We start from the raw sequence: 25122 nt of genomic DNA, 5'->3' as shown, positions 1-25122 counted from the left end.
TGAAAAGCACCACGTCGGAGATATCTTATTAGAAGATATCCTCGACGCCATAAAAAAAAAAAGCTCTCGTTAAAAAAAAAAGAATATGACATGCTGACGACCAAACAATACTCATTCGGAATAACAGGAATGCTACATACCTGGTTCAGGAACTCTCTCTCTCTCAAACAGAACGCAAGTAACAAAAATAGGCACACGTTACAGCCGGGGTATACAAATAAAACACAGAGTTCAACAAGGCGTCATCCACACTGTTCAACATATACCTTAACGACGTTCACAACTTGGCCACACGAAGTCAAAGATATCAATACGCAGACAACATCGCGCTACTAGCAGTCCACAAAGACATCAACACCGCTCTCTCCAAAGCACAATAAGAATAGCACCAAATGAATATAATGAATAGCACCAAAACCGTGTCCGGACAATTCATCGTGGAGAAAATTCATCGCGCGAACTATTGATCGCTGAAAATGTTATTCGCTAGAAAACCGATATATGAAAAGTAAATGCAATGCAAGATAAATTTCACAAAATATAATTTTATTATGTATCTATGTAATAGTCCTCGCTGTTAGCCGAGTGGCTGGTTGTGAAGCAACCAATGTCCTGGGGTTCGATTTCCGTCGCTGACATGAGCAGCTTAGGATCTTTCTCAGACATAGCCAAGTTAGTCGTCTTGGGCGTGGACTGTAGGGTTTTTCTCCCCAATTTATATGGGATTTTTCCTACCGCAAGCAGGCAAACCGGCCTTGAGAACGTAACGCTTCTGTATCCTATGTCTGTAGAAGCGTTATGTTTTGTTGAAAGTAACGCTTCTCAAGGCCGGTTTGCCTGCTTGCGGGAGGAAAAACCTCACATAAACTGGGGAGAAAACCCAGAGGGCCTCGCCCAAGACCGGCTAACTTGGCTATGTCTGAGAAAGATCCTACACTCCTCACGTCAGCGACGGGAATCGAACCCAGGACACTCCTTTCCCAGGTATGCCTGGGAAAGGAGTGTTCTGAAAGGAACCAGCCACCCGGCTAAACGCGGACTGATACATAGATACATAAAAAATTATATTTCGTGAAATTTATCTTGCACTGCATTTACTTTTCATATATCGGTATCAATGCAATTCATTTCAGTTTTCTAGCGAATAACATTTTCAGAGATCAATAGTTCGCCTGATGATTTTTCCTTGCGATAAATTGTCGCTGCAACGAATTGTCTCCGCGATGAATTGTCCGTGAACCCCAAAACGCAGATGCTAATTATACATAATTTGAGAATCATGCGCCCCAAATCACTATCACTACACTGTCACACACATACCGCTGCTCAAAAATAGCTGCTAATGTCCCAAAATTACACCCGTAACACATGCCAAAAAAAATAATTTATCACGTTATTTGATCAATACATAGATACAGTATAACAATCTACATAAACACATCAAACAGCCATCTAACGAAATTAGAAAAATTACATAGGAAAATTGTTTCCACAGTTGGGAGAACTCGTATACACCAGCCAATTATACTACGTAATGTTACTAAGGAATTACTTCAACGTTACCTATCGCAACCACAGAGACGCATATATCTTATAACACCATTCACAACAATGTTTTACATAATTAGACGCTTCAACAACTCATACGGGTAATTGGTGAGATTACATATCATACCCACACTACTCGGCAGCCCACCACAAAATTTAAAACGCACAGACAACTTACAGAACATTAAAACACGAACTATGGAAGTAATATGTTTATCTATCTTTGTGTATATGTAATTTCTTAGAAAAATAATAAAAATATTATTATTAAAAATGTTTATTATCAAAATCGAAAATACTCAATTTTTCTTGGAATAACTTAGTCCTTAAAAGGACTGGTTAGATGGGCGAAGCAAGAATGCTTTTCATATTCCCCGTTATCTGTAGAGGATGTGTATAGGGATAAGGTATTATTGAGCTATTAAAGCTCTGATCATGGCAGGAAGGTAACAACAATAGCCGAGCCTCAGTTAGAAATTCATTGGCTACAGCATTACCCTCCCTGGGTACTCATTTTAGTCGCCTCGTACGACATGCATGAGCTACATTGGGGCTATTCTTATCCCGGTCGCCACACGGAAATTCCTTGAGCTAACTAGTGATTCAAATTACAGTTATATAAAAATCATATAATTAATTTTTTTTGGTGTGTAAAACGACTCCAATTGTTACATCACAAATAAATAATATAATTAATTTTTTAAAAGCATATTCAAAATTTTACATTAAATTTAACAAATTATATAATATTATACATAATGTTATAAAACCATTTAATAATAATTATACAGTTTAATAATTTTATTATTTTTGGGGGGAATTGATGAAACTGTACTGAAAAATAAGTTCGATTGTCTAGCTTAAATTAAAATGTATAATATTTACAAAATTATTTTATAATCATTATTTATAAAATCTTATTGCTAGTTTTATAAACTGGATTTAAGCTAAGATGTCATATTTCATCATTTCGAAATGCTAAAAATTTAAAAAGTTAACTTGACATTGTATTAATCTACACTGATTATTCGCCCGACTAATACGTATAATAGGGCATATTTAAAAAAATCATATCGTCCATATTCATCATTATATTTCATTTTTTAATGTGTCATTTATATTTCTATTCTGACCTAACCACTCGGGTCTGATCATCCATCATGGTATCTTTCGCTTCACCTCCTGCACTGATTTAAATTCAAAAGCAGCATTTATTATTAAAAGTTAGGAAGACAAGTGTATTGTTCAGCGCTCGTCAGACACCATAGCTACAAGCTGTCGCTTGCTAGCTACTTAATGAAGGGGAAATGATTGTTGCGTTATGGAGTTGAGCCACCCAATTACGTGCGTTATAGCGCGAGGAACGGCAAGAAGAAACACAAAATAGTCCCTTTTGTTAACTTGAGTGATTGTGATTTGTTCCTACCTTGGAGTTATATTCAAAAGAGCATTTATCGTTAGTCAACTTCGGAAGAAAGAAAAAAAAATGTTTTCTCCATCAATTGAGATTCAATACAACTCAAGAAAATATTCAAAGTTTATCCACGGTCATTTATGTAATAGTATACATAATAACTTAATAATATAGCATAATATAATATTAAGAATTAATATTAGATCAAAAAACTTCCCTCTAATACAGCTAAAATAGTCCTTAAAAGGACTGGCGAAGCAAGAATGCTTTTCATCTTCCCCGTTATCTGTAGAGAACAGTGTAGGGATAAGGTGTTATTGAGCTATTAAAGCTCTGATCATGGCAGGAGGGTAACAGCAATAGCCGAGCCTCAGTTAGAACTTCATTGGCTACAGCATTGCCATCCATTACCCTCCAAGGGTATTAATCACCGCATCTCACGCTCGTTTAACTCTCCATCCCTCACGCCAAGCTAAAATTGACAACTGACAATTGACATTTATGTCTTTAGGGGTGAAGAAAGATGCTTTTCATATTCCCCGCTATCTGTTGTGGTTACAGTGAAGGTAAAATTTACGATCACTTTGCTCGCCCTGAATGGGCATGGAGATTATCCATCGTTATAGAAGGATAATAAAGCTTTTGGTCTTCTATATTTGAATATGTCCGTTGGATCGTATGCTGTAGCTTGTTGAACCAAATCGTTGGGATGTGTGGACGTCTTCAGGAAAAACTTGGTTGCTAAGGATTGTAGAAAAGAGAAAATATAGGGAATATTTGTGTCTCTGTGGAGTTGATTGTTTCTAACATACCACGGGGATTCTTCTCAAGTTCAGAATCATTCTCAAGCACTTGTTCTGCACTCGCTGTAATTTGATGTTAGCATTAGAAGTGTGGCTCCAGGCCGGAGAGGTATAAGTGATTATAGGATGAATTGTCATCTGGTATAGTTGCAATTTGATTCTGTTGCTGAGCTTGCTATTTCTATTAATTAGCAAGTAGATCTGAACTATGGCTTTAGATGCCTTTGCGCACGCAGATTTGATGTGTTGGTTGAAAGATAGCTTTTTGTCGAGAATCACACCCAGATATTTTATTTCTATCTGCCAGGGAATTTTAGTATTGAATAGTAACACATCTCCTACAGGAAACATTGGCCTTTTTGAGAAAAGAACAGCTGGGCTTTTCAGGGGGTTGACTTCCAATCTCCACTTGGAGAACCAACCCTCTAGCTTTAGAAGGTTTTCTTGAAGCTTTCTGGTAATGAAATGGGGTCTGAGAGATCTGGTTAGTATTGCCGTATCGTTCGCATACAGGGCCAATATGGAAGTCATCGGATTGTGTGGGATGTCTGACATGTATACAGAGAACAGCAATGGAGCCAGTAGAGATCCCTGCGGCACTCCAGCAAAGATGTGGCGCTGGGAGTATGTAGAACCGTCGATTTTTACTTGCATTGATCTATTCTGAAGATATGAATGGATTAAATGAACTATTTTTAGTGAGGTACCGGCTGAGATAAGTTTGTGCAGGAGTCCAAAATGCCAGATTTTGTCAAATGCTTTGGATAAGTCTAGGAAAACAGCGCCTGTGCACTGGTGCCAGTTGTAGCTGGTGGTGATGTATTCCACAATTCTGTGGATTTGCTGGGTAGTACTATGGTGTTGCCTGAAACCAAACTGTTCTCTAGGGAGGATGTTTAGGTCATTTACTGAAGTTTGGAGTAGTGAGAGGATGACCTTCTCTGCAACCTTACCCAGATTTGAGATAAGACTGATTGGACGATAATTTTGCGGGTAGGTGTGGGTCTTTGCCTGGCTCATGTATAGGAATTACGTCAGCCAGTTTCCAGGTGGAAGGAAAATAGTAAAATCTTAAAATTGCATTTATTATACTGGTCAGGTGTAATACTGCTTTTCGGGGCAGAAGTTTAATCACCCGATTAGTAATGCCGTCTGGCCCAGGAGCTGTTTTGTTCTTTAATTTTTTAATAATGTCATATAACCCAGCAGGTGATGTTGGTGCAATATGGTCAGTGCTGGTGATAGGAAGTTTGAGTGAGTGTCTGACCTTGCTGTGAATCTTATATATGTGGTCAAAGTCAAGGTTTCCATACGAAGGCCTGCATTGCTCCTCTAAGTTGCATGCTATAACTTCTGCTTTGTCTACATCTGTGTGAGCAAGGCCCTGGTCAGAGAATATTGTGAAAAGGAATACTAGTAACATTACTGGCTTAACGGGTGAAGCAAAAGCTTTTCATATTCCCGGCTATCTTAACAGAGACTGTGAGTGGAAAGAGTTTATGAGCTATATTGCTCGCCCTGATTGGGCTAGGAGATTAATCCTCAGTGAGGGGTTTTAGGATGGCTTTAGGTCTTTTGTGCTTAGAATAGTCCGTTGCATCATAGTCAGCGACCAGTTTGATCAGTCTGTTAGGATGCACACTTGCCTTTGAAAAGAATTTGGTTGCTATAGTCCGCATGAAGGTGTAAATATAGGGGACCTCCGTGTCGCGGTGCAGTTGGACAGTTCGGATGAACCATGGAGCGCCCAGGATCATTCTAAGACACTTGTTCTGAATGCGTTGTAATTTAATGATATTTGAGTTTGAAGTATGGCTCCAGGCCGGTGAGGCATAAGTGAGTATTGGACGAACCATTAGTTTGTATATGAGAAGTTTGATTCTGGTGCTCAGTTTGCTGTTTCTGTTTATTAGCGGATAGAGCTGGGCTATGGTTTTGGATGTGTTTGCACAGAGAGTCTTGCTATGGGAGTTGAAAGTCAGTTTACTGTCCATTACTACACCAAGGTACTTGATCTCTGTTTTCCACTGAATTTTTGTGTTAAAGAGGAGAATATCTTCTTTGGGAAGCACTGATCTTCTAGAGAATAAGACGGCTACGCTCTTCTGAGGATTCACCTGGAGACGCCATTTGGCAAAATATTGCTCTATTTGCAGTAGGTTTTCTTGCAGTTTCTTGATGGCTAGGTGAGGCTTTAATGATCTGGCCAATATCGCTGTGTCATCAGCATAAAGAGCTTTAATTGAAGATAATGGGTTGTGTGGTATATCATGCAGGTATAAGGAGAATAGGATTGGTGCTAGTAAGGACCCTTGTGGAACTCCAGCCAAGATGTGTTTCTGTGAGGACACCACTCCACTTAGTCTCACTTGCATGCGCCTATCGCAGAGGTACGTCTTTAAGAGTTGAATGATTCCGATTGGGATACCGGATGATATAAGCTTGTATAGTAAACCATAATGCCAAACCTTGTCAAATGCACTGGCTAAGTCTAGGAAGACAGCCCCAGTGCATTGGCGCCAGTTAAAACCTGTGATGATATGTTCCACCAATCTGTGTATTTGTTGTGTGGTACTATGCAACTGTCTGAAACCAAACTGCTCCTCAGGCAGGATGTTTAACAGGAGTACAGAATCTTGAAGCCTAGTAAGAATTAATTTTTCAGCAATTTTTCCGAGATTAGAAATGAGACTGATTGGTCTGTAATTCTGTGGCAGAGTGGGATCCTTTCCAGGTTTATGAATTGGAACAACGTATGCCAATTTCCAGTAGGAAGGGAAATACTTGTAGTGAAGTATGGAGTTGATTATGTTTACCAAATGAACAATAGCTTTGCGAGGTAGAAGTTTTATAACTTTGTTGGAGATGCCGTCGGGTCCAGGAGCCTTTTTATTTTTGAATTTCTGAATAATAGCATATATTTCAGCAGGTGAGGTGGGTGTGATTTGAGAAGAATGTGTGGGAGCAGACTTGAGTGAATATCTGACATTACGGTGTATCTTGTAGATATGACTAATGTCAAGGTGACTGTATGCAGGTTTGCATTGATTTTCAAGATGATTCGCTATTGCCTCAGCTTTATCAGCATCGGTGTGGATGAGACCTGAATCTGTTTGCAGAGGGGGAAGAGGTTTATTTTTGTTCTTGATCTTTCGGATAAGATTCCATACAGAGTGGCTGTCAGCGGAGATGGAGGTCAGTTTTTCTTCCCAGAGTTGAGTTCTATGAGCTGCGAGTGCATATCTCACTGCAGAATTTAACCTATTTAAGATCCGTTTATCTTGTGGCGCCCTAGTGTTATGGTATCTTTTTCTAGCCTTATTTTTTTCCCTAATCAGATTCATAGTATCTTCAGGCAGGTGGTTGGACTTGTGGGTGGTTGCAGGGGTAGTAACTGCTGTACAGGCTGCTGTAATCTGTTCTGTTAGATTTTTGACAGCTATGTCAATTTCCTCTTTTGATTTAATGATGGGAACAGGTCCAATATATTTCGGGAGCATCTTGGAGAGCCTTTCCCAAGGAATAAATGAGTGAGGGGATGGGGATGATTTTTCAAGATTTCCTAATTTTAACCTTATTGGATTATGATCTGATGATAAATCATTGATTGTTATTAGATTGTATTGGAGTCTGATGTGCTGCAGTATGGCTATGTCCAATACATCGGCCCTACCATAGGTGTTGTGATGGGTGGGATCAGCTGGGCCTATTACGTGAAGGTTGTTGAAATCAGCATAGTTCTGTAGTATCTGTCCATTTTTGTTAGTGGAGTGGCTATTCCAGGTAGAATGCTTGGCATTTAAATCACCTGCCACAATGGTAGGCTCTCCAGTGTCAAATATGGCGTTCAAATCAGAAGGTAGTAGTGCTTTTTGTGGTGGATGGTATGCTGCAAAAATTTTTAATTTGCCTACTGAGCTCGTGAGAATCTCGATGCCAGGGATCTCAAGATTGGAGGTAGTAGGAATGTTTATGGAGTGATGAGAGATAAAATTTTTGATGAAAATTGCCGTGCCTCCACCTCTGTGGGTTGATCTGTCAGTTCTATACGACTGATATCCATAGCTTTTGGGATTGTCAGCTGGTCTTAGATGCGTTTCATTTATTAGTAGAACATCTGGCCGATGTCTGTGGGCAAAATTTTGGAGTTCTAGGATCTTATTTCTTAAGCCGTTTGCATTCCAGACTATTATCTCTAGGGCTTCTGGTTTTAATTTTTTACTGTTCATTAGTGAGCGCTGAAATTATAACTTGAGTATCTTTTAGAAATCTGTTAGTAGAACTTTGTGAAGGATTAGATCTGCTGAAATCTAATAGCATATTTGCCAGGGACGCAGTAATGATAGCTGTCATATTTGGGTGTGATGTTGACTGTTGTAGGGATGTCTGTTTAGGGCGGGTTACATCCGCATATGTCCTGGGCTGCCAGCTTAGAGTCGTTTTTTGAGGGACCTCAGTTTTCAACAGATGGGCTTCTGAGTTTTTATTCTGTACTTTAGGAGACTGTGAAGTAGCCGCAGATGTAGGCGAGCTGATGGAAGGAGAGAATGGTCCCTCTTCAGATTTCCTGTTACGTGGATTGTGCAGACATCCTCTGTAGTTGGATGTGTGAGGACCGCCACAATTGGCACATTTAGCAGGGGTAGATTTTGATTTAGAACAGGTGTTGGTTGGGTGACCAACCCCACACTTCAAACATTTAAATTCGGCCCTACACATTTTCTGGGCATGCCCAAACTTTTGACATCTATGGCATTGCCCAGTAGAAGCTCTCTTCCTTAACGGTTCTACCGAGATTTTTAATCCACAGATGGTTGTCAAGTTATATATGTGTTTATAGGTTTGACTGATCTCGATCAGCACTAATGGCATTGGAGTCTTGTCCCTCCTGGTCATCCTGCTGACCTTGATAGGTGGTAAATCACTTGAGTGCAGGTCTGTGGTGATTTCATCGGTGGAGACATCCTCAGGCACGCCTCTAATCACAACCTTGAGATTTTTTTCCGAACCGAGTGAGAAAGTATGGTACTGAATTCCTCTGGAATTTAGTTCTGCTGTTAACCTACGATAGTCTGTGACAGTTTTAGGGTGAATTTTTACACCATCTGTGATATTCTTTGCATTGTTATATGAGATCTTCAGGTTGTTCATTATGCTCTTTAGAGTCATCCATTTGTTCTTCTCACGCAGGATAATCGGGGGGATCTTTTCCCTTGCGGAGGTAGGTGAGTCTGGGGCAGAGCCATCTTCTTCCATGACATCTATAATTGGTGTGTCGGAGGTCACAGTTTTGCGCTTTTTGCTTGCGCGAACCTCCTGGAAATCAGTGTGGTCAGTACGGGAATGATCTTCAGCCGTTGTGGTTTTTTCCGTAGCGTTGTCTTGGAGTAGTTCAAGAAGTTGAACGTCGTCCGTATCAACTTCTTGGATTTCATGAACTACTACCTTACCTGGCCATTTTGTGTGTAGCAGATTTCCAATATGCTTGAAAATAGCCAGGAGCTGTTTGAAGGTGAGTTCCTCGTACGGCAGGTCTGTGGTTGGACCCACGTTTTGTTCTGGATAACAGGACATGCTTTCCTTTTCTGTCTACCGTATAGTGAAAACAGGTAGTTTCTAAAATAATAACTGATGTAATGAAACAATGGCGATGCTGATGGCAGTAGGCCTAGCGTATCGCCGTTGCTTCGGGAAAAAGGTTAACTTACCTACTGAATTAGTTTTTATGAGCCTATACAAGAACCAAACCGGTTGACTATATCAGTAGGACTATTCACTGTCAGTAAAAATATTTGTTGAGTTCATTAAATCACATTTTATATCAAATATCAGAATCGCGAATCAGATGTATGAGCACTAGGCAAGACGCCATCTTTATCTCCCTCTGAAAAGGAATCCTTATAGTCCTTATAAGGACTGGCTTAAAGGGGCGAAGCAAGAATGCTTTTCATATTCCCCGTTATCTGTAGCGGGCAGTGTAGGGATAAGGTTATTGAGCTATTATTAAAGCTCTGATCATGGCAGGAGGGTAACAGCAATAGCCGAGCCTCAGTTAGAACTTCATTGGCTACAGCATTGCCATCCATCACCTTCCAAGGGTATTGGATTGAATGAATGAATCAATCACCGCATCTCACGGTCGATTGACTCGTTCCTGAAAAGGAATAGTCTCATAATAAAATAATTGTAATATTATGATAAAAAATATTTAAAGGTGTATCATTTTTATTAAAATAATTTTCTAATTTTTTACAAATATATTTTATTAATTTTTTAAATTTAATTAAAATATTAGTTTTATAATTTTTAGTATAAAGATAAATGAGAATATCTCAAAATTTTTAAAAGTAATTATCGATACGTTATAAAGCACTTACTTTTATATTATATTCTATATACAACATATGCTCTTTCTTTGTCCCATCCGTGTGTGGGAATTAACCTGTTCCCTTTATTTGATAAATTATTCCCCATCTTGGAGTGACAGGATAAAATATACAAAGAAACCACGGCCAAGGACACTTAGCATGTTGCTTATCCCTTCCTACACTACACGAAGCAAGCTTGATCAATTTTCAAAGCTTCTCTATTGCTAATATGCACTTCTAGGTTTCATTTTTCACACCGAATAACCATTATCGCACAAAATGCTCGTGCCCGATAGTAATTCAGTATGTTACATCACGCGGCACTAAGAATGGGACACAATTACCCCCTATTGTTACAACTGCTAGTTTCCCTATTATTGATTGCAGTAATGATTTTCTTTTGTTAAGTCAACTCGTGATGGATTTTGCTTGTATTGTTATCTATGGTTTATGTTCTTGCTTATACGGACTTCGTATTATCTAATACACATTTGTTACTAATGCTGTATTAAACATATTCTTGAGCATGACCAGTTTAATTTATTGTTCTTACGGCGTGATATATGAATGGATGACTACCGCAGGGGCTAGAATTGGATAAATATGATCTCGTTATGGTTGTGCAGTATTCTTAGGAAAATAAGCCAAATGAAACAGACACTGATGCCATTCAAAGAACTGAGCGCCACCTAGTGGTAACGAAATAAATATTAATCTAATGAATTATAAATTTAAACCAAATCATTATGGACATGCACGCCATCTATCGGTACAAAAAATAAGTGCATGAATATAGAAAGAAGCAGATTCTATCTCTTGACCCGTATTATAAAAATTCAAAAACGGATCAACATCGTTAATTCATTTGCATATTAAGTATTTTTATCAAAACATTTTTGCGTGTTTTCGAAGCGAAACTTTTCCAATTAAATTTAATTCAAAAGTTTTGCGGTAAATTTCATTTTTATGGAGGTAAATGGTGTTTTACTTTGTTTAATGCGACTCTTACAACAATGCAAGTAATCTCAAGAAATGGAGGAACAAAATTAATTAAAACTTTAATCTATTCATGGAGTATTTGCTTACGTACAAATGAAGATTGGGGAGGGAATCATCATCTTTATCTTCCTGAATACATAATGGATGCAATCAACTAGAATATAGCAAGTTATAAGATTTTATAAATGACTCTGCTAAGCACGATTTGTAATAATAAATACGTTTCTCCTACCCTCTCCCCCCCCCCCCCCCAAGCAAATGCGAAGTACTTACCAGTTTATAAATCACGTATCTGAAACAGAAAACACAGACTTTGAAATGGGGGGGGGGGGATAGGCCCTCTCTAAAACAATGTTCTCAGACTTCGGTGATCGTCTGTCCTTAGAGTGAGTTTATTGATTGTTGAGAACAAGAAAAATCATCACAAACGTTGTTCAAGAAAGAAAATCAGTAAAAAAAACTAGATGTATTGTCTCATTTACATAATCGACATCTTTACTTGGGATGGTAATGGACGCTGCAAGTTACAGGAATCCTTCGTGGTTATCGATTGAATCGATGGGTATTGGATTCAACATTATCATATAAAGGAGAGAAGGAATCAGTTTCAGACAACACAAAAAAGGTAAAAAAATCGGAGATAAGGATACAGTAGCCTAGTATTATGGGAATTCCTTTGACAGATAAATATACATCTATATATTTTCTTCGTCTTTAGCCCATCCGTCCCTTAGGAGGGGTAGAGTCCCTTGATTAGGCATCACGACTGTTGCATCCCGTAAGGTTTTTTTTGGAGGGGGGGGTTTAGGTCTGTGTATTCACGGGGCCGTTTTGCCTATTCTGAGGGACGAAAAAGTCAAGTTTCCAGGAGAAAATAAAACCCCTACCTCCTTACGAGACCGTCTAGCTCGCCACTTGATTGAAAAGACCTGAAAAAGGATCACCACGTCATAGACGGGACTCGAACCCGAACGTTCTAAATGACTTGTATATACCAACTGAGCTACGGAGCTCTGCATCTATATATCAATTATAATAAATAAATAAAGAAATATATTTGCAATATATTTACAAATAATTACAAATAAATAAAATATATTTGTAATTACTATTTAAACTAACTAATTACTATCATAAAATAATAATAGTAATTAGTTTGTATTTTCAGCTTCTGATAATAATCCATATCAATTCATCTTGATTGTCATTTATTACTTTATAATAATGGGTTGTTGATGATTTTCAAACATATAAATACAGTGAGTCTGTAGTTAAGCAATAATTCATATCACATAATGATAGTTATTGTAATTTGAATCGCAGGATTAATTCTAGATTGATAATTTATAACTGAATTGGATCCAAGATAAAAAAAAAGTATGCATCATATGTAACCAAATGCATGTAATGTATGTAATGTAATAAAAAAAAGTAAATAATGAGTTTACACCTGTATGTTTGTGTGAATTAGGAAATATAATATTTCGATTGAATTGGATTATATAATCACACCTTTTCAAACTTTGAAAAAAAAATAGTAAACTACAACATCTAATACTATATAACTTATGTAACTCTGAACAATATAATTGTAAATTATTACCGTGAATGTTATTTAAAAAAAAAAACTATGTTATCATCATTACTATTTAAATCTCATTATATATAGCACAAGGTGCTGAACCTTGTAAAATAATATACTGAATAGATGATCATTGTACATATGTAAATATTTGAGGGAACAATAAAAAAATTTCTTTAATATTATTACATATGTGTGCGTGTGTGTGTGTGTGTGTGTGTGTGTGTGTGTGTGTGTGTGTGTGTGTGTGTGTGTGTGTGTGTGTGTGTGTGTGTGTGTGTGTGTGTGTGTAAGTGGCGTGCGCGAATTTCTCAAACCTATTAAACATAGGTTTGATTTCGTGACTTCCCAACACAGCATCCAAACCAATAAATAATAACTAACTGGTGTCATCCTCAGATAAGCTTACAAATAAGCTTCGAGGATGAAAGCTGAGAAATTACATCTCATCCAAGATAAAAAAAAAATAATAATAAATAAAAAAAATCCAAACTGATATAATCCAACATTTCAGTGCTGTAGTTACAGCGCTTAAATATACTAAAAAAAAATCAAAGTCGTAAATATATATATAACTCATTGTTTAACGAATAAATGTTGTATTATATTATTATTATTATTATTAATACATTATAGGGGAAAAAAGAAAAAAAATCTGTACGAATTTCATTGTTACAAAAAAAAAAAAAAAACAGAATTAAACCTGTTGTAATTTTTGTAATTTTTTTTTGTAATCGTAATTTTAATAATAAAAAAAAAAGGATGGAATTTTTTAAAAGAAAAAAAATAATTGTGTATATGTAATAGACTGTATAATAACTAGCTATGATATCGATACTGCAATAAATGTACATTTATATTTAAAAAAAATTACTGTACTCTACATTTTGTACTGAACAGAAATTGTAATAGTATGCTTTATTGTATATATGTAAATACCCTGTAAATAAATAAAATGTTATTACAGTTAAAAAAAATTATTATTATTCTACTTAGGGGAAAGAAGATAGTTTTTATTTCTACAGAACGTACTTCTTTATGAGTGGAAGTAAATAAAAAAGCGTTGTGTGTGTGTGTGTGTGTGTGTGTGTGTGTTCTCTTTTCCAATCCATGGGCCGAGCATTGATTTAATCTCACATTATTTTTCGATAAACTTGAACCTGATGTGTTGGCAGGAGTCCAACAGAAAAAGTAAAATAAAAAACCGTTTCCCACAAATCGAACTCTTTGAGTGGCATTTGAAATGTTTTGTCGTAAACATGTGATTGTTATACCGTTCGTTTGATATCCAATTACAACCAGCGCTTCATTAGATGAAAAAAAAAAAAAAAAGAAAAAAAAAAGCAATCAGCTGCCAACAAGGAAGTTGACAAGAAGAGAAATGGCAGAAGGATTGGAGAATTCTTTGCAGTTAACAGGCTGTTGTTTCCTAGCCAACTGGATACGCTCTCTTACATTACCGCCCCCTCCCCCCGATGCGTGTAGGTGAGCAGGCGCAGAAGACATGCTATCAACAATTGCAGCACAGAAATTAAAAAAAAAATAATAAATTTTTTAGAATATATTTAAAACTAAACTCCCTGAATTTTAAATACATCTAACAAATTTTAAACTATAAACCCTATAAACCCTTTAAAACCCTATAAATCTTTTACTGATTTACAGATTCATTAGTTTATGCAACAAGTCCTTATAAGGACTGGCTTAGAGGGGCGAAGCAAGAATGCTTTTCATATTCCTCGTTGTCTGTAGAGGACAGTGTAAGGATAAGGTGTTAGTGAGCTATATAAAGCTCTGATCATGGCAGGAGGGTAACAGCAATAGCCGAGCCTCAGTTCGAACTTCATTGACTACGGCATTGCCATACATTACCCTCCCTGGATACCCATTTTAGTCGCCTCGTTACGACATGCATGAACTACGTTTGGGGCTATTCTTATCCCGGCCACCACACGGGAGAAACTTTTGCAACAATACATTTCATTCAATCTTTACAGTAATATTATACACAATATTGCATGGTATAACGATGCAAGTTATAATTATAATAATCTGTATTTATACACTTGGTCCACCTCGCAACTATTTGATTTGATTCTCTGTGCTTTTGAATTGATAATAACGTTTTTGTAAGCAGGTTATTCCCTCCCCCCCATAGATCAATAACGAGTTCCTTTGAGAAATATTTTGAATCCCAATTTATAATGCGAGTATCAGCTATTATCGCTCTATACAGGGTAGTTCAAAATTCCATGTACAAACTTTGAGGGGGGGGGAGGTAGAGAACATCAAATCAGCTATATTCACATAAGAAAGCATGACCGGAAACGCCACCCGAAAGTGAAAGGTGGGCACTGTTCGCCAGCGCTCCAGATGAGCAATTGGGGCTTCCTCATTCAAGCTTTCGACGTCGTACGAAGAGCATGAGTCGTTTTACGAACGCTGGCATGTCTGCCATCTCAGCGTTCGTAAAATGACTCATGTTCTTCGCACATGAGTCATTCGTACTTCGTACGTCGTTTTACACTTTATTAGGCGTTCAGTTACGCCTAATAAAGTGTTTTACACTACTTACTGCCTTGTGTTATTTCTGTATCTTTGTGTTAGTACCTTCCGATGGTGTTTCCGGTCGTGCTTTCCTATGTGAATCTGGTTGATTTTGATGTTCTCTACCCCCCCCCCCCCTCAAAGTTTGTACGTGGAATATTGAACCACCCTGTATATATAGCTCGGAAGAATATAGTTCAAAACGTGAGTGATGGATTTCCAGCTTCCTCTTTGGTCATTCATGTCTGCCTGTCATGGCGGACCTCTTACCTGATTTATTGTTGATGACAGCGGCCTTCCTTCCTCTCCTTCATTCCAGAAGCCTTGTAGCACTCCAGTGATGAGCCAAGATCTTTAAGAACTAATGTCTTAAGCACTGATCTACTCACTCCTCTTATTTCTGTAAAGACGATGATTGGCATCTCTCCCTCCATTCCACTTATTAGACTACCTCTTTCACTCTCTCTCTCTCTCTCTCAGCTATTTTTTCTACTTTCTGATAGGCTTCCTTCGTTTTCATCAATACCGTCATTTGAACTGGCCATCCCCATTCCTTCGCTGTCTTCTCATCATGTAGGAGCACGTGCAATTGTTGGTCAACTTCTTTTCACGTTCAGCTCAAAACTTATCGAAATAACTTCGCATCTCCTTCCTTCATTCTTTCTCCCTCTGTTCTTTGAAACAGCTTTCCCCATACCCATAATGAACACAAGTGCGATCTCTCTCTCTCTCTCTCCAAAAACACATTAATAAGGATCCTCGCTGTTCTCTAACTGCTTTTACACACAATCTTGTTAAGTGACCTCTCGTGTGGGTTGGGTTGATATAAAAAAAAAACTTAGGAGAGTCGATATCGAAGTTATACAGTACACAATACTATACTGTAAGATAAGAGCAAAATTCTTCTAAATAATTTGTTTACCAAATTCTTGAAATTAATAGAATACAAGAAATCAACATGGTCTACGCAATTGCTTTAATTCTTGTTATATGTATCAATGCGACAGATATAACAATGTTACTTCATGTGATTTATTTTCCCTGATCAAATTTTGGATTTCTTGAAGAATTCAAAAAACAAAAAAGTCCAACGGGTGATTCTATATTAAATGAACGCACATTCTTGATGTCGAGCTGATTCAATTTGTCATCTTAAGCATCTTGAGACGATGATGAAACTCCCGTCGGGAAGGCTCATCACGATTATCTTCGTATTAGAAATTTTTAAGATAAAGGAGTATAATTCGCTTCAAGAATGTGCATTCAGCTAATCTATAATCTTCTACAAAATGATCTCCTGATTCTGAAAGAAATCTAATACGTAATACACACATACAATCCTCCCCCCATTAAATGAATACTTGTCATAGCTCTGTCAAACACTGAAAATGTTTGAAGGCATCAAGCGAGAATATGACAGTCAATTCCGCCATTTTGTGATCCTAAATCCTAACCATCATATTATTGTTTGCAGCAATGCGAGGTCTTAATTTTTTCTGAGTTACAGATTAAAAATCCGGCTTTCCTGTAAGAAAAACTTAAGCCTATATGCTCGTTCCAAAGATCAACTAAACCGGAAACAAGCTTAAAACAGAGTCTAAAGAAGTTTAGCTAGTCAGCGACTAGAATCGAACGCATAATCTTTCTTCTGAAGAAAAAAGCAACAGGCTATTATCGTAACATCGAAAACGTTGTTATAAATGGCTACGCAAGCATTTTGTTGCCACTGTTATTGATTGATGGATTTATGCAGAAAACGTAATCAACAATAAATAAATTTTGCAGACTACCACAACCAACAAACAATGCATTCTGTAGATCTTTTGCCATTTCTATTAATACTTCATGCGGTTGGTCCTTTAGCTATAAAATAGTAAACACATCAACATTTTCTCGCGCCATTCTGATGACTTATATATCTCTGAAACGCACTGGTTCTTTTCCTCTTTTCCTATTTACGAACAATTGAGACATTAAATTTAAATGTTATTGCGATTTTAAAAAAATCCACCCCAAAACAATTTAAAAATAAAACTGTTTTTAATGTGATGCATCTGCAAAAGATAGTCTGCTTTTTTTCACTTATATAATAGACATTTTGTGTAAATTCAGATTGAGTACAAAATTAAGTTCTGCTGTCCGTCGCTATGAATTAAAGATTTGGTCTTGTTCCCGAAAAATAATTCGTTTTTTTTTTAATAGGTTTATCACGTAACTATAAGTTTAAAGAGTGAAATATGGTCTACGGTCATATTGGTCATTAAGCCTGTATTTTATTTATCCATGAATTATGGTACGCTAACTTTTTTAACCCTCGTTTTACAATTGCTTTCCTCCATGCTTTGGGAACTTATGGTGTAATGAGTTCCAGAAAAACAATGCAGAATGAGTATAAAAGAGAAAGGGTGATACATGAAATCCCAGCATATATTTGAAAACAATTCGAATCGAATAAACAACGAAAAAAACCCGGAAATCTTTAAAATAACTCGAATGAAAGTCAGGAAGATTAGCAGTTCAAAGATAGCAGTTGAATGATGCACGAACACATGGAAAGTTTGTGTAATTGTTCAAACTTCGACTAAAAATATATTTAGTATAAATTAAATAAATAATTTTTGTTTAAAAAAATGAAATACAAATTATTTTCCTTAAAAATTAACAATATTAACACTATTTTTAATAATAACCTAAAATTATGATATATATATAAGAACACCATACATTTTAATTCTTAAAGTAAAATAAAGGATTCAATTGGAAAAGTATTGGATTGAATGAATCAATCACCGCATCTCCACCCAAATAAAAAACTTTTCAATTGGAAAAGTTTTTTATTTGGGTGGAGATGCGGTGATTGATTCATTCAATCCAATACCCTTGGAGGGTAATGGATGGCAATGCTGTAGCCAATGAAGTTCTAACTGAGGCTCGGCTATTGCTCTTACCCTCCTGCCATGATCAGAGCTTTAATAATAGCTCAATAACCTTATCCCTACACTGTCCGCTACAGATAACGGGGAATATGAAAAGCATTCTTGCTTCGCCCCTTTAAGCCAGTCCTTATAAGGATAAGGGTTTTTTATTTGAATTTAATTTTTCATTTTGATTTGCTAAAAATCGGAAGTTAAATAATAGTCATGAGTAATTAGATGATACCAGGTTAGGTATTTGTATAATGTAATATAATTTAATAATTAATGAATACGATAGTAATACAAGTAATTGACAAAAATAATTGATAAAAATATGATATTTCGGTAAAAAAAATCGGAAATAAAAATATATACTGATAAACACAAAAACTTATTCTGATAATAAGACCATCGGTTTAATACACATATGTACAAGAACGCCGACTAGTTTCGCTAGCATACTGTCTAGCTTTGTCAAGACTAAAAAAGGTGAAAAATATAATAATAAATGCAAAAAAAAAAAAAAACGAAAGAATGCAGAAACTGTTTATTTACAACGGTTAGGCAAAGAAATTTGACAGCTCGCGTGACAATGTGTGCATGTAGCGAGATGCTCCAGTTATTATTGTGAATACGCGTTACATAGTTTTTGGCAAACTGTGTAGTTCCGCTATACTTAATGAATTAATCAGATTTTTCGATGTAGCTTTCAATACTGCTCCTTGATTTCGGTTCAGGTTATTTCCTTTTTGTAGGACCACTGCTGCTTCTTTGAATATTCGGCATCTGTAATCATCCTCTATGTATAGCATTGAGCTGTTTTCCCAATCTATTGCGTGGTTAGAAGTTGAGAAGTGATGCTCCAAACCAGGTATCCGTTCTGGTGTGATTTACATCTTCAACGTGTTCCTTCTGTCTAATTTCCAGGCTTCTTGAAGTTTGGCCTATGTAGGAAAGTCCACAAGTGCATGGTATTCTATAAACACCTGCATATTTGAAAAATGGAACGCTGTCTTTAGGGGATCTTAAAACTGTCTAATGGTTGCAGTCGGTTTAAACACAACTCTGATTGCAAGGCTTCAAAATTCTAGCTATTTTAGTGGAGACTGAACCAACATATGGGATGACTACGGATGAAACGTACTGAGTTGTTATCATTTGTTGTTGGAGGTTATTTTTATAAAGCAATTTGTTGATTATGTTTTGAGGATAACCATTTTCAGATAACGATTTCGATATTTGAGAAAGTTCTGTACGTACATCTTGTTCGTCTGTGACTATGTTTTGGGCTCTATTTCGTAACATATGGATGATGCTGTATTTTTGTGTATGATGATGATTGGAAGTAAAATGCAGATACTGTCCAGTATCTGTTGGGTTTTTATATATAGTAAGTTTATTATTATCATTCTCTTGTCTTTTGACCAGTAAATTTGATTTTGTTGTAAAACGAGTTGATTTTATTTAAAAACACATGGAAGCTTTCTATTTTTCTTTCCAAATGATAAAAACATCATCTACGTATCTCCACCAGACTGATGGTTTCGGAATAATGTTGGTTAGAATTTCATTTTCCAATTTCTCCATGAACAAGTCCGCACATGGTGGTGACAGGGGACTGCCCATGGCTAGACCTTCTAATTGTTGATAAACGATGTTTTTGACTTTAAAGAAATTGGACTTCAGGCAGTGATTGAAAAGTTGTGTGATATCCCTAGGAAAGAGATCTTTTATGATGTTTATGACCTCCTCAACTGGAACGTTCGTAAATAAGGAGGCCACATCCAGACTGGCCATTATATCTGTTTTTGATAGCTTAACGTTCTTGAGTTTCTCAACAAAGTGTGACAGTTCCTTAATATATACTGATAATTAATATACATTAATTAATATGTAGAAAAGTTTTTTACCTTGGGTATATATTATGTTAAAGACACCAAGCAATTTTATAAGCTAGGTTTTTTAATCCTTTTTCCCAAGTAAGCAGACAAGTAAGTCAAGTTTGCAGCTGCAATTAGTGCAACACTAGGCAACTCGTTGTAAACTCATTCTATTACTTCACCCTTGGCATTTTTTAGGTCTGGCTCCCACTGGCGAGACCTCAATAAAGGTCGAAACCGGGATGGGTAGTGACCCTTGCCTTTAATGCATAACATCATACATTTCCGCAAGGAAATGTGCTTTGCATTAGGGGAAAATTCTAAGGAAAGTGATCAGATCTTACTCCACTTTTGCAACGAGTTGCCTAGTGTTGCACTACTTGCAGCCGCAAACTTGACTTACTTGTCTGTTTGCTTACTTGGGAAAAAGGATTAAAAAACCTAGCTTATAAAATTGCTTAGTATCTTTAACATACATTAATCAATCTTAACATACACTAATATTAAGTTGAAATTAAAAATAAAATAGAAATTAATAGAATATTGATAAGAGTACCGAAGGTAAGAATCTAAAATCAGTGTTTTTAAAAGCATTTACTAATAATACAGTTAGGCAATCCTCAAGTCATTTCAATTGAAAGAAATAAAAAACTCTCAGAAATATGTTTTCGATAAAGACATAAAGATACAATTTGAAGGGGGGGGGGGGGAGAAAGACAAGAGAGAGAGAGAGGGAAATTAGCATCGTCAAAGTTATCGAGAACATTCTCCCCTTATGGAATTCTTTCTTGTAACTGCTAGTTCAGTACGTCTTGAGCTTATCAAAGGAACTGCAAGGAGCGTGGGGTTTAACAGCTGCACTCTTCTGTGTTTGGGGTTTTATTGCACGAACGTGTAATTAAGATTTAAGAGACTGAAGGATCCCGATGTGAAAGCAAGACTGTAACAAGACAAGAGTTGTTCTCAGTAGGTTACTTACCTCTACATTCCACTGAGCAATCTTATATTAAAAAAGGAAAAAGAAGTATTTTCTGTTTTGCACTCCCCCCCCCCCCCCATAAAATATGATGGTTCCGATAGTCCTAGAATCTCACTATTTCTTCAAAATTGAATTGCTTTCTATAAATAAGATATTGCTTCCCATGACTTGCTCACACAAATATCTTAAAGCTTGTTAAAACATCTTTTATTGTTTGTTAAAGGAAAAACGAACAAATAAGACATCGGGAGTAATATAAAGACAATGAAGACATCAGTGGTTTGGTAGTTTATATTAAAAACTTTCCGCTTCTCTTCAGATTTACAAAGATTGTTCACCCAGAAATATATTTTGTTGTAAGAGGTCTATCAATTTGAAGTTCATGTAATTTCTGACGTCATTTTGCTTCAGGCCAACTATTAGAAGTATTACATCTTAGATACTTTATGCTTTACTAGCGTTCAGGATCCATTAAGATGCAACAATTCTCCAAATATGAAATAATGTAACACTGATCAATTATTGTTTTATTCATTTAAGGTATTTCATTTCCGGATTATACTTTTCTTTCTTGTTGGCAATAACAATTAGTTTTTTTTTTTTTTTTTTTCCTGTGCAGTAAAGTTCAGTTTTACGTAATATACATTGAAGATGCAATTCATTCGCTTGCAGGAAATTTATTCTTACGTAAAAATAAAACTGAGGAGTTTCCGTAACATCACTAATTCAGAAGATATTTTCCGGTTCGTGCATGCTTGTGTTGAACTTCTGCTATTGTCAGCAATTGTTTTTAAACTTCACGAAGGCCTTGAAGCAGTCTTAACATCACTTACAGCAACGAAAGCGAAATTAGAAAAGTAAGAAAAAATAGACAGATGAAAAAATGAAAAATAACAATTTTTTTTTAAAAAAAACCTAGAATAATAAGAGATATTATAATAATAAAAGTTGAGGGGAGGATTTTATGGTTGGATTTCAGTGTAGAGTTGGAAGACACAGAATTATTTATCTTTCCCAAAGGCAAGCAAAAGTATTTATTCGTTATGAATGCTGACAGATAAACAGATAGAGAATGATTAAAAAAATGAAAACTAAACGAATACGTATCTATGATCTGAATGAATAAAAGGATTGCTGAAACATTATAATGCACTGACGAGCAATAGCAAAATATGTTACATTCATCTCTCTCTCTCTCTGTGTGTGTGTGTGTGTGTGTGTGTGGGTGGGTGGGTGGGTGCGTGGTATACGCAGTCCATTTCAAATCCGACCAATATTTCACATGGATTACAGCTTAAGAATGTTTCTTCATATTCGAATGGCTTATTGGAAGTTTTATTGAATCATTCAGACAAGAATGCATCGCGAGTGCTTTTGTCTTTTGCCTTTTCTTCCATCGCTTCAATAATACAGTCACCAAAATGACGCGCAGGGTTGGCAATGTCTAAGTAAATATCAATATCATCTAGCGCACAAAGAAACTTTTTATAAGAACTTTTTTACCCAGAACTGAGTTAGTCGATCTCATATGGAGATAATGGCACACCAGTGGCTAGAAGAACATATGCTATTAACAGGCTTAATGTACTGATCAGGTAACCGAAAGTTCTTCTCTTCCTTCTCTTCTCTAAAATAAAAAAAAAAATGTGCTCATAAAAAAAAACCCCTCATAATCTGTCGATTTAATGAGAAGAGTGTGAAATGAGTTGTTGTTATTGTTGTTGTGGCGTGGGATTCCCTCCCAATTTTTCTTATCCGTCCCTTAGGACCGGCTGAGCCCTTCAACGAGGGATTTTAAGTATGTAGATCCGTGTGTGTGTTAACAGGTTTGCTTCTTCTGAGGGAAAAACCCGAGTTTCCGGGTGAAAAACCCTCCACCTCCGTATGAGACCGGCTAACTCACCTTTAGTCGAAAAAGACCAGATGAAGGTTACGAAATGAGTCATATCCCGATAAGATTCCATCCGTCAACTGTCCATATGAATGTAATACCTTCGTTTCTTGTTTGGAAGCATTTTATTCATAATGATATTGTCTCTAGAGTTTCGTTATTGTGATTTCAGTTGTTGCGCTATTTATAATTTTTTATTATTATTTAATTATAATATCCAATAATTTTCTTACTTGTTTTATAATATTTTGAATTTTTTCCCTAAATTTTCACATCTATTCATTCATTTTTTAACAAACGAATAAATAAATAGACGTAGACATTAATCTATTCGATTTTTTTTTTTTTTTTTACAAATGTCCGCTACGTTAGAGATAAACATCATTGCTCGAATCACTGCTTTATGCTAGACTACAGGGATCCGTTTGAGTGTCTTCAGTAAATAAGCAAGCCGTCTGTGCCACAGCAAATGCTTATTGCGATTTGTCTGATGGGTCTTTCTTTCAGTTGACAAATGTGTGAACACTAAAAAAAAGAGTACTGTCTAGCGATCAATCTATATTTCGTTTGTTTTCTACGTTATTTTAGCTCTCCTTTGCTTATTTAGGAAGACTCTGTAATACTTCGGCTTAGCAAATGCATTACCGTAAATTTCACTGGGCTATTGTCTCGATAAAGTGGTGCTTTCTCTTCTACTCTGTTTTCTTTTCACCTTTTGTAACTTACTGTCTTAAAACAACTTCCAATAAAGATGTCTGTGGAAGAGTGGAGTTGCAATTCTTTTAACTTCAAGCCTGGAAATACAAATGGTTTCGTTGAAAGCTAAATAATGGTAGAAATATAGGACTCGCATTTGCGATGATTCTTACCTAACAAATCAATTCCATTATTAAATAATTGTTGATGATATACCGTATTTCGATAGGGTTTAAAAAACGCAGACATTAAAAATATAGCATATAAAAGTAGTCTCCTAGAAATGCGTTTAGATGGCGCTTTGTATCCTATTCGAATATTAGTTTCAATCTTAAAAAGAAAGAGGTAAAAACTGAATGAAAAGCAATGTAATATTGATGCAGGTTATTAAAATACCATTTGGTGTGTAATCTATTCAAGCACGCTTTCAACAATAGAGATAAATGTCATTTGATTTTCATTCAATTACGACTGAATTTATAGAACACGTCACCTCCTTTGTTGAGCGCTTGCTATTCACACTCGTGACACGCATTTAGTCGATTTCATTTTATATGAATATTCAGATTGCACTCAAGTAATATACAGTCGGAGAGCCATCTGGCGTATCTTTCAAGAAACTTTCATCTTTATGTTTTTTTTTAAATATATTTTTATATGAATTGTTCTGTTCTGATGAAATTTATTATGTCTGTAAGGTAAAGACGCATTTTTGATAAAGTATGGATTTATTATTTAAAGTAATGTAAATGAAATGAACGCAAGAATAACGTTTTGATAAATTTCCAATATAATTTCTTTTGTCGAAATATTTGAATTATATGCTTCTAAAAGCATAAACATATTGCACCATCTCCATCTCGAAATCTACACCACATAATCTTTCTCTTTCGCATTTAATTATCTGCATTTCTTCTAGCCAAAGGCAATAATAAATATTCTGTGCATTATTGAGGTAAGTAAATATTCTTTGCATTAGTAGCGTTCTCATTTCAGCACTTATGTAATAATTGCATTTTTCGGTCCTTTATTTATTTTTCCTATGGCTTTTTTTTTGTTGTTCATCTCGCAGCACTCATGCAGATTACGGCGAACAAAATATTTTAAAGACATCCTATAATTCAAAACGAAAATATCAGCAATGATTATAGCAAAGAATGGAGAAAGAAGATAAAAATGCACTGGGGATTAATTGATAGAGAGAGAGAGAAAGAGAGAGAGAGAGAGAGAGAGAGTAGTTTTCTCCTTATAGAATGTCATATAATTATTACTTCTCGACTTGATAGATTATAATCAGGACTTGAGGCTAAGTCTACATTCCGATATCAACAACTGGGATTATTTGTTTAAGTTAAATTGGATCAAAAGCGAGTAGAAATTGCAATAATAGATAAAATACTAAAATTAATACCCTAAAGGAGCTATTTAGTTAGGAATATATTTCACTATGGAGAGAAATGCAATAAATTTGAGAAACTCGTGTTATCTTGTAACGGAGGC

The sequence above is a fragment of the Typopeltis vanoorti genome, chromosome 3, assembly GCF_054136105.1.
Source record: "Typopeltis vanoorti isolate ZY-2024b chromosome 3, IOZ_Tvanoo_1.0, whole genome shotgun sequence".
In the NCBI taxonomy this organism is placed as follows: domain Eukaryota; kingdom Metazoa; phylum Arthropoda; class Arachnida; order Uropygi; family Thelyphonidae; genus Typopeltis; species Typopeltis vanoorti.
This window is presented reverse-complemented; position numbering follows the sequence as displayed.